This window comes from Muntiacus reevesi, chromosome 15 (genome assembly GCF_963930625.1).
Source record: "Muntiacus reevesi chromosome 15, mMunRee1.1, whole genome shotgun sequence".
Lineage (NCBI taxonomy): Eukaryota > Metazoa > Chordata > Mammalia > Artiodactyla > Cervidae > Muntiacus > Muntiacus reevesi.
Genome location: NC_089263.1, coordinates 18,279,538 through 18,288,722, shown reverse-complemented (window position 1 = coordinate 18,288,722; position 9,185 = coordinate 18,279,538).

Sequence of the window (9,185 nt, the reverse complement as noted above, 5' to 3'; positions counted from 1 at the left end):
CTCCTGACAGATCAGGGAGAGTCTACCCTCTTCGCGGGTTAGTAGCCAGCTTTATAGTCTCAATTCCTGCTAGAAGAGTGGCATTAGGTAACTGGTTAAAGTGCTATAGGGTGAGCACCTGGATGGGCATTTTTGTCTAAATTGGGGTCAGGAAGCTGATCAGTAAGGATTGGGGGCTTTTGGCCATGTTTACAGTGGGGTTCAGTCAGTTTTGGAGGCTCTGGGCTCCTGGTTGTGTGTCTTCATTGCGGGGCCTCACTCTTGTGGCCTTGGGATAGGAATCCACAGTGCCTTGCTGGAGTGAGAATGTGAGTGTGGTCCTTACTTTGTCCAGATCAGCACATCTGTTCTCGGGGTCAGTGATCATATGTTTCTAGAGAAAGAAGAACTAATACAGAAACCAAGCAAAATAGGCAACGTAAAACCGGAAACAGTCCATCAAAACCCAGAGCTGTGTTTAATTGTTCACAAGTCTTTGTCTGAGAAACAAGTAAGATTATAACAGCAGTGATGGTGAACTGTCTGACCATCACTATCACCATGTGCTTATCCTCAGACCTGGCCTCCAAGCCCATCATGGGCTTCTTCCTCTGCCTGGGTGACTTCTCGCCACCTGCGTGCCCTTCTCTCTGCTGGCCAGCATAAGCATTTGGAAAGAGGGCATGGGTAACTGATGCATGTTCATCTGGTGCCTCTACTTCACCATGAGCCTCATGATCCTCATATTGGAGTTATGTGGGCTCCAGTCCCACCTCCACTTCTCTTGGGATGGCACTCTCTATGCCTTTGGCTGTTACTTTGCTGTCATCTGCCTCTCAGCCACTGTCATCTTCGGCACCAGCTACATCCAGTTCTTTTCTCCAGGCCCCAGCCGGAACCACACCATCACTTCCACTGCTTTCTGCTGCGTGGTTGCTGTGCTTTATGCCATTGAAATGGCCTGGGTCTGTGTCCGGCTCAGCGATACATCCTGCTTTATGCCCACCTTCCCAGACATGCTCAGGAGACTGGAGAACTATGTGGCTAATGTCATCTTTGCCTTCATCAGCAATGCTTACCTGCGCCAGCACCACCTGGCCCTGGAGTGGTATGTTTTTACTTACTCCATCTGCTTCATCTTGGAGACTGTGAACTTCATGGTGAACCAGTCTGACTGGGACAAAAAGAAAAAGCTGCCCATCCACGTCCCCCATTTTCTGCCTGGCCAGTCCATCCCTCCATCCTTCTGTATGCCACTGCTCTTGTCCTCTGGCCGCTCTACAAGTTCCGGGAAGAGTTGGGTGGGCAGACTCAGTGCTCCAGTGATGTCAGCTGCAGTGATCAACTCACCACCTTTGTGTGCATCTGGGACCAGCAACTGGCTATGAACAGCCTGATAGGCATCCATCTGCTGATTTATGTGGCCCACGTGGCATGCTTGGCCAAGAGGCTTTTGTAAGGAGTGAGGTTTTCCCCAGAGGCTCTATATTCCCTTCACCAGCAGTTACTTCATGGAGTTCTGACGTCCTCTGAGGACCTCTTCCTGGCTCCCTCTCCCCCTCCTCCCATCCTTCCCCATTCATCTTGCTCTCTTTTCTGTTTCCTTCCCTCCTTCTACTCTGTCTCCTTTCTGTTTTCTTTGGTTGTTCCATCTTGTTTGGTTTCTTTCTCTTTCCACTCTCATCTTTTCTACATTTTCTGCTTTTCAGTTCTTTTCTTCCTTTATTTTCTCATGTCCTGTATCCTGATCACCTCTTCCCATTTTCCTTCTTCTGATCCATCAGGGCCTGAGACTTTTTCCTTTTCTGACCACCCTCCCCCGCCCCACACCTCCTAAGGCACCTTGTGCTTTGGGAAAACTGGCAGAACCAACCCTCATATAATGAAGTTTCTTCAGAAGAAATTTTAATGAACCCGTTTTCTTGCATCTTCCCATATTTAGGAAAGCACTAAGACTGTTAACTAAGATATTTATTTTTCCTGAAGAGCAGTAAACCTTCACCAAGATGTGTTCTGATTGCAAGGACCCCTTGGACAATATCACATACATACTGGCCTCCCACCTTACCTCTTTAGAACAGTTCTCAGAGCTTTCCAAAGACTGTTCCACTGGTTACAATCCTCAAGTTGGCTAAAATGCAATTTCCCATTTGTTTCTTAGATTAACTGTTGACTAATTTTTCATCCACAAAAGCAAGTATGCATTGATCTCCACAAGTCTGGGCACAGGAACCTCATATTCTTCTATTTTTCTGAATCAAAATGAACACAATCTTGGTACCTCACTTCCTAGGAGGATGGAGATGCTTCTGTGCCCAAATTCTAAGTGGGGAAAGATGATTCTTTGGGATACTAATCCACCATCTTAGCCTGATGACTTTCCAAATAAAGTTGCTATTCCTTGTTTCAACAATTCCTCTCTCAATTTATTGACCTGTCTTGTGATAGTGGTGTGAGCTTGGACTCACAAAAGTAGCAAGAGAGAAAGCGACATCTAGTTTGCCATTTTTTATGTAATAGAAGGAGAGAAATAAAATTAAATAAATCTGTATATGCTTGACGTGAATCAAGTAGAATGAGAAGGACTCTCCTGAGTGCATTGGAGTAGATACTTGGCCTTGGTGGGGGAGGGGCGCAGAGGGGAGAGTGGACAGAGCCACAGGTAGAAGGGAGACTTCTCAGAATATGGCTTTTTAGAGTGTTTTGAGTTTGAAACATGTAAGTAAATTGCTTTTTTAAGAACACAAAATGTAAGTTTGAAAAATACACCAAGTGGAGAAGAAGGGTTGTGGGGGTAGGGCTGGGATAGTTGGTTGATGGTCTCCATAGTCCTTGCAGACTTGATGGACAGGCTAGGGGAGGAGCTGAGAGATGCCCCCACTGGCCTGTCTCCAAAGGCAGAAGCAAGGGAGGCACCTTGGGTCCAGGGGTCTGGATACAAGACAGGCTGGGATTTTGGACCCTTTGTTGCAATGCTTGCACCTGGACATACTTCTCCTGGAGCAAGAAAATACAAAGAAACTCTGGGATGAAAAATAACTGTGAGCATGCACAATTGGGGCAAATTATGGATCCCCAAAATAAAAAGAGACCAAAACCCCCGACTTCCCCTTTAGAACAGCCTGAGCAAAAGCAGGGCACTGTGCATGCACCCTGCATATAACATCACCTAAGGCAAATCACCTAAGCCACCCCTCTGACCTGACTCCTGGACACACCCCTACCCTCACCCCATATAAAGAAAAAGTTTGCAGCCCTCAGGGAGTGAGCAAAGGAAACTGTTGCTTGTTGTCACTCCGCTCTGATATAGCATGGACCCCAATAAATCCTTACCTAAATTTCTTGTCTGACACCTGATCAATTTCTATTGATTAAGGAGGCCATGGTCTGTAAAATGGGGAGGGGGAGATGTGGCCCTCAAGCTTGCTTACCTGCTGAGTGGCCAGGGCCGCCCCGCAGCCCTTTAGCACACACAGTTGATGGAGAAGCCCCTCCAGTGTCCAAGCATAGGCCCTTTCTCCCTGCCTGGCCTGGCCTCCTGCGTTCCAGGGCAGTGGCCAGAGTTGGAAGGATCACAGAGTTATCCACCTTTGAGTGGAGAAAAGAAAGTCTCTTCTCTCCTGTGGCCTTGGGCACCTGACTGTCTGTCTTGGGGGCCAGTGCAGGTGGTCCATCCATGTGGCCCTTGTCTGCATGGCTGACTGTTGTCCCAAGGTCCCTGTAGAGAGGTTAGTGGGCTGAGGGGAGGGCAAGGAGGCTCCAATCGGGCCCTGCCTAGTACCTTGACCCTCTCAGGATTTCTGGCAAACTTGCCAACAGCAGATGGGGTGCTGTTGCAGGACCTCTGGGCGGGGCCTCCTCCACTGGGAGCTGGTCATGCAGCAGGCAGGGAGCCCGCAATTTCAGAAGCGCAGCCCAAGGGCCAGACAACTGCTATGCAGCCACGGATGAGCCACCGGCCTCAAGGCTGAGCACCGCCAGGGGACTCCGGTCACTGGTCCAGCCTTGCCCCTGCCATCTCCCTTGGCTACCTGTTCATGCAGAGAGGGCACAGCCCTGCAGGACATGTCCTAACAGCCCCCCGCATGCATGAGGGGCTCCAGGTGAGGTTAAGAACCCAGGGAGTCCAAATCCAAGTTTATATGACACCAAACTACGGTGCTTTTCACTCAACTTTACAGTGGCCATACCTGCCATTTGTACAACTGACCTTTGGGAACCTGGTCTGGGAGAGCAGGGAGCTGTATCCTGACCTCTCAGGGTTCTCTCCTGCCCAGGTTCTAGGGTTTAGGGTCATGACTTCTACTGTTAACTATTTTCAGGAACCTTGTGGCTGCCTGTCTGATTATGACCGACTATCAAGGGAAGTGCTTGGACCATCTCTCTCCCCACAGGCCAACTTGCAGGAGGTATGAGGGGTTGGGTCCTTAACATGGATGGGCAGCTGCTCCAGGGACCCTCCAGGTGCCCTCACTCAGCCACTGAGCTGAGACTGGGAGGGGGGTGGGGCAGCGGTGCAGCCTCACCTGGAAGGTGACCCCCAGGCTCCCTGACTCCTGACTCAAGTTCCTTCCAGAGGGTCAGGCTTCCTGTAAAGAAGAGGAGCCAGGATTCCCAGAGGAAAAGCTTTCCTAGGAAATCTCCAACCAGACGTCCTGTTCCTGGCTCTGGGGTTTGCATGCCCCAGGGCAGGGAAAACCTGGGGAGACCCCCCCTTAACTCCTAGGTGGCCCCGAGGTGAGGGTCAAGACCCCAGAAGACAGCATGTGCTGTGGCCCCGCCCCCACCCGGGGCCCCTGCCTCCCTCACAGCCAGCTCTCAGGGGACGAAGCCCAGTCACGGGGAAGGAGAGGCTGATGCTCCAGAGAGACCCCAGCTCCAGTCAGCCCACCTGGCTCCGTGTCTCCCTCTGTGAGATCAGGGTCCCGCCCATCAAAGGGCTGAGAAGGGGACTGAGATCCCATAGACAGGGTGCCCAGCCCTGGGCTGGAGGAGGTAGGGACCCACAAACAGCACCGTCCCCACTGATCCTATTAAAGGAAGAGCTGCCCCTGTGGCTCAGGGTCTCCCCCCTTTTCTCACCCTCCTCCTGCTGCTCCCCATCATCTGAGGGTCTCAGGTCCTCAGGACTTGGAGCTGGATCACATCTTCTCTGTGTGCCGGCTCTTCCTCATCCAGTCTGATGGCTTTAAGACTCCACTCAATAGACAAGTATCCTTGTGCACCGAGTGTGTGCCAGGCACTGTTCTAGGTCTGGACAGAGAGCTGAGAACCAAGAACTCTGTCCTCATAGAGCTGACACTCTAGTGCAGGAGATGGACTGTGTGCAACCAGTATACAGTATTAGGTCAGTGGATGATAAATGCCATGATAAAAGGATAACAGGTGAAAAGAGTCATTGACGTGTGTGGGTATGAGTAGCCAGGTTGCTATTTTAGGTAGTCAGCAGGGTCAGCATTAAAGAAGATACTGAATGAAGTGAACAGGCCGTGTGATGACAACTCCCCAATTCCTGTCTCTGGAGCTGATCTCTGTTGGGATCCAGGATCATATCCAACTGCTTCCTGAACTGTCCCTCTGGATGTCTCAGGATATTTCACACTCAACATATGCAATCCCATCTCCTGAACCGCCCCCCCTGCCCCAATCTTTAATACACACTGATCCTTCCTCATCTTCCCCATCTCAGTCAATGGCACTGCCTTCCTGGATGCTCTTCACAAAATATTTTGAATCCATCCACTCTTCATCTCTAGAACTACCTGGTCCAGATCCATCCATCCCCTCACCTGCCCTAGTTGCCTCCTCTATTTCCATCCTTTCCCTCAAAGACGGGGTTGGAATAAAGTCAAAGTAAGTTATTTTGAAGGCTTCTCTTTGTTTCCTTAGGATGGAACACAGACTCCAAAACTTTGCTTCCAAAGCCCTGCAAGTTCAGAGTCCTTTCTACTTTTCCTGCCTTTTTGCCTCCCTCCCTCCAGGCACTGAGATCATCTTCCAGTTCCTCTTTGTCATCTCAGGGCCTTTCCCCTGACGTGTCTACACATCTCCTAACCCTGAACTGAGACTAGAGCTCAGCCTGGCACAAGGTAACCCTATGCCCAGTCAATGCCACTCCAAACTTCAGTTTGCTAATCCAGAAAATGGAGATAATGGCCTTCAGCAGCAACAGTCTGACAAGGTGACTTATTACCTCTATTTCATTTTATCTTCAGGGATATTATTAGTGTCATCCCCATTTAACAGATGATGAAACTGAGGCTCAGAGAGTACATTAGATCATTTTACTCAAGGTCATATACTTACTCCCTGACAGAACCTGGATTTGAATAAATGTCTGTCTCCCTACAAAACCCAACAGGTAATAGAACCTCAGGAAATGCTGAGATTTACTGAATGCTGACCCTCTTCTCTTGGGTCCAAGAATCATCTCCTGCCTCCTGTGGGTCTTGGTATGGCTGCAGTACCCTCTTATTGTCCAGACCTCCTGTTGACAAGCCAGCCAAAAAATGCCAGAAAGTGTGGAGACTTAGGTGCTGACTGGACCCTCACTGGATTCTCCTCAGCTCACTGGCCTCCCTACAGGAACGTTTAGACGGGAGCCAGACACACAGACCAGGGCCGCATGGATTGGCCATCTGCACTGGCCCCTAAGGCAGATAGCCAGGTCCCTGAGAGCTCAGGAGGGAATGGCCCACTTCTCTCTACTCATAGGAGGATTGAGGAAAGTCGACCTGGTGATTTTTCCAAGAAGCTGGTCTGGAGCCAGGGAATGGAAACATCTGTGCCCCAGGCTCTGTTCTGGATGCAGCTCAGGACACAGTCTTGGGGGTGTCAGCTGGAGTCACCCTGGCTGGAGGAGGCTCTGGCCAGGTGAGGAGGGAGCCTCTGGCCGCTGCCCCAGGAGACAGGGAGCCCAGGCCAGGCAGGGAGCAAGGGAAGGGCCTGAGGCTTGGGCACCAGGGGTCTTCTCCATCAGCTGTGTGTGCTAAAGGGCTGGGGGAGTCCTGGTCATAGCAGGTGGGCTTGGGGGCCACAGCTCCCCCTCCCCAGACCCCTGGGTCAAAGGTGCCTCCCTTCCCTCTGCCTTTGGAGACAGGCCTGTGAGGCCATCTCTCAGCTCTTCTCCCAGGCTTTCTCCTTTGGAATCAGACCCACACGAGACTGTGGAACCATGGTGTACTCTGGGTCTGCCTCTCTCTTCACTCTGGGCTTCTGTTTCATCTTCCCCTGCTTATGGTCAGCCCCTTTGTACACCGTGCAGAAAGGACTTTGCATTCCCTAAAGAAACAAAGCTCCCCAAACAGGGCAAGACCACTTGGGCTGCTGATTTGGACTCTGAAGCAGTGAATAGTCGAGAATGTGCAGGAACAAGGGAGTCTGGGAGATCTCAGACTGTGGGGGCGCCTGGAAGCAGATTGTGTTTTTGACAAGAATCACTGGAGAGTTGAACCACTAGGAAATGACTGAGGAAACTCAGGTTATGAAAGAGAAACATGTTCCCCACCAAGCAGCGGTGGTGGGGAAGGAGGGTCTGTGTAATCAGGAAGGATGTGACCAATAAACAGGACCCAGCAGCCAAGAGGGAACAAGCAGAGAGGGTGGACAGCGGGGAGGGAGCCGCCTTCCATCTCCACGTCTGAGTCTCCAGGACTGGCAAGTCCAGGGGCCCCCGAGAAGAGGGGGGCTGGGAGGGACAGGGGTCTCTGGCACCCCTCCCCCATCTAGCAGATGAGGAAATGGACTCAGCAGCAGTGAGTGCCCTCCTCGTGGGGCCGGGCAGGTTTTTGCAGAATGAGGGTGGACGGGGCAGAATCCCAGCCTGGAGGATGCTGCTGCTACACATGTCACAAGGAGCGTGAGCTGTGGACAGACAGCCAGCCTGGGGACAGGACACCTGGGTACTGACTCTGACTCTGCCACACACAGGGTGACTCTGGACAAGTGTTGCCCCTCCCTGGGATCCAGCTGCACCTCCCCTATGATGAGAGGGTTGAACTAAGCAGAGGACTTTTACATTCTCTTTTGAGCTCCACAGTAAGGGGAATGAACCTAGTCTTGGATTTGTGACAAATGACCCTTAACCCCCCAGTAGGAGGGATGGGGTAGCCATCCTCATGAACCAGGAGGTTTGGACAGTGAGCCCCTCAGGTGAGCCAACCCTGGGCAATTATTGAATTAAAGCATAGAAGCATCGCCATCTTCCTGGGAAGTGAGCTCCCAGGGTTGTGTTCTATGTTATTCAGGAAAATAGTAGAATATGAGATTCTGCCACCCAGACTTGTGCAGGTCAATGCATACTTGCTTTTGTCAATGAAAAAATTGATCAATAGTCAAGTTAAAAAAAAAGGAAAATTTTATTCAAAGTAACCTGGGGAGTAAAGCTGCTAAAACTGTCTCTCAGGAAGTTCTGAGAACTGTTGAGAAGAGTACATGGGGAGCAGTAGGTGTGTGACTTGGAGGAAGGGAGACATGCAACCAGGCACACACCTTGTTACAGGTTACTGCTACTCCAGGACAAGAGCCACCTTGTTTAATGGTTTTAGTGCTTTTCTAAATATGGGATGAGATGGTTGGATGGCATCACCGACTCAATGGACATGAGTTTGAGTAAACTCCGGGAGTTGGTGATGGACAGGCAGGCCTGGCGTGCTGCAGTTCATGAGGTCGCAAAGAGTCAGACACGACTGAGCGACTGAACAGAACTGAACTGAACTAAATACAGGAAGATGCAAAAATGTGTTATTGAAAATTCCTCTTGAAATATCTATCCGAGGGCTGGTTCTCCCAGTTTTCCTAGAGCACAAAATGCTTCATCCTAATTTTGGCTCTGAATTCTTTTCAGGGTGGATTGTATGTCAGCGACCACAGTGGCTAAAGGCTTCGTGCTTGTAGAACTGGGTGGTGGGCAACATTTTTTATTACAGCTCCCTCCATTTCTGTCTTAATTTCAACCTATGTTTGGGAGACATTTTGAAGGACCAGTCTGTCCCAGAGTGCTAGGAATGCTCATTCCCAGGTCATCGAAAGATTTCTTTGATAAACCACTCAAGTGCTGTTACTCGTCTAGTCCTCTTAATAGTGAACAAATGTGTCTGGACCACCTATCTTTCTAGTCTATCAGGTTCCGGAAAATGGTTTCCACTTTCTGCTTCTTACCATATCTATTGTCACACTATTACAGTCAAGGAACTTATGGAACTATA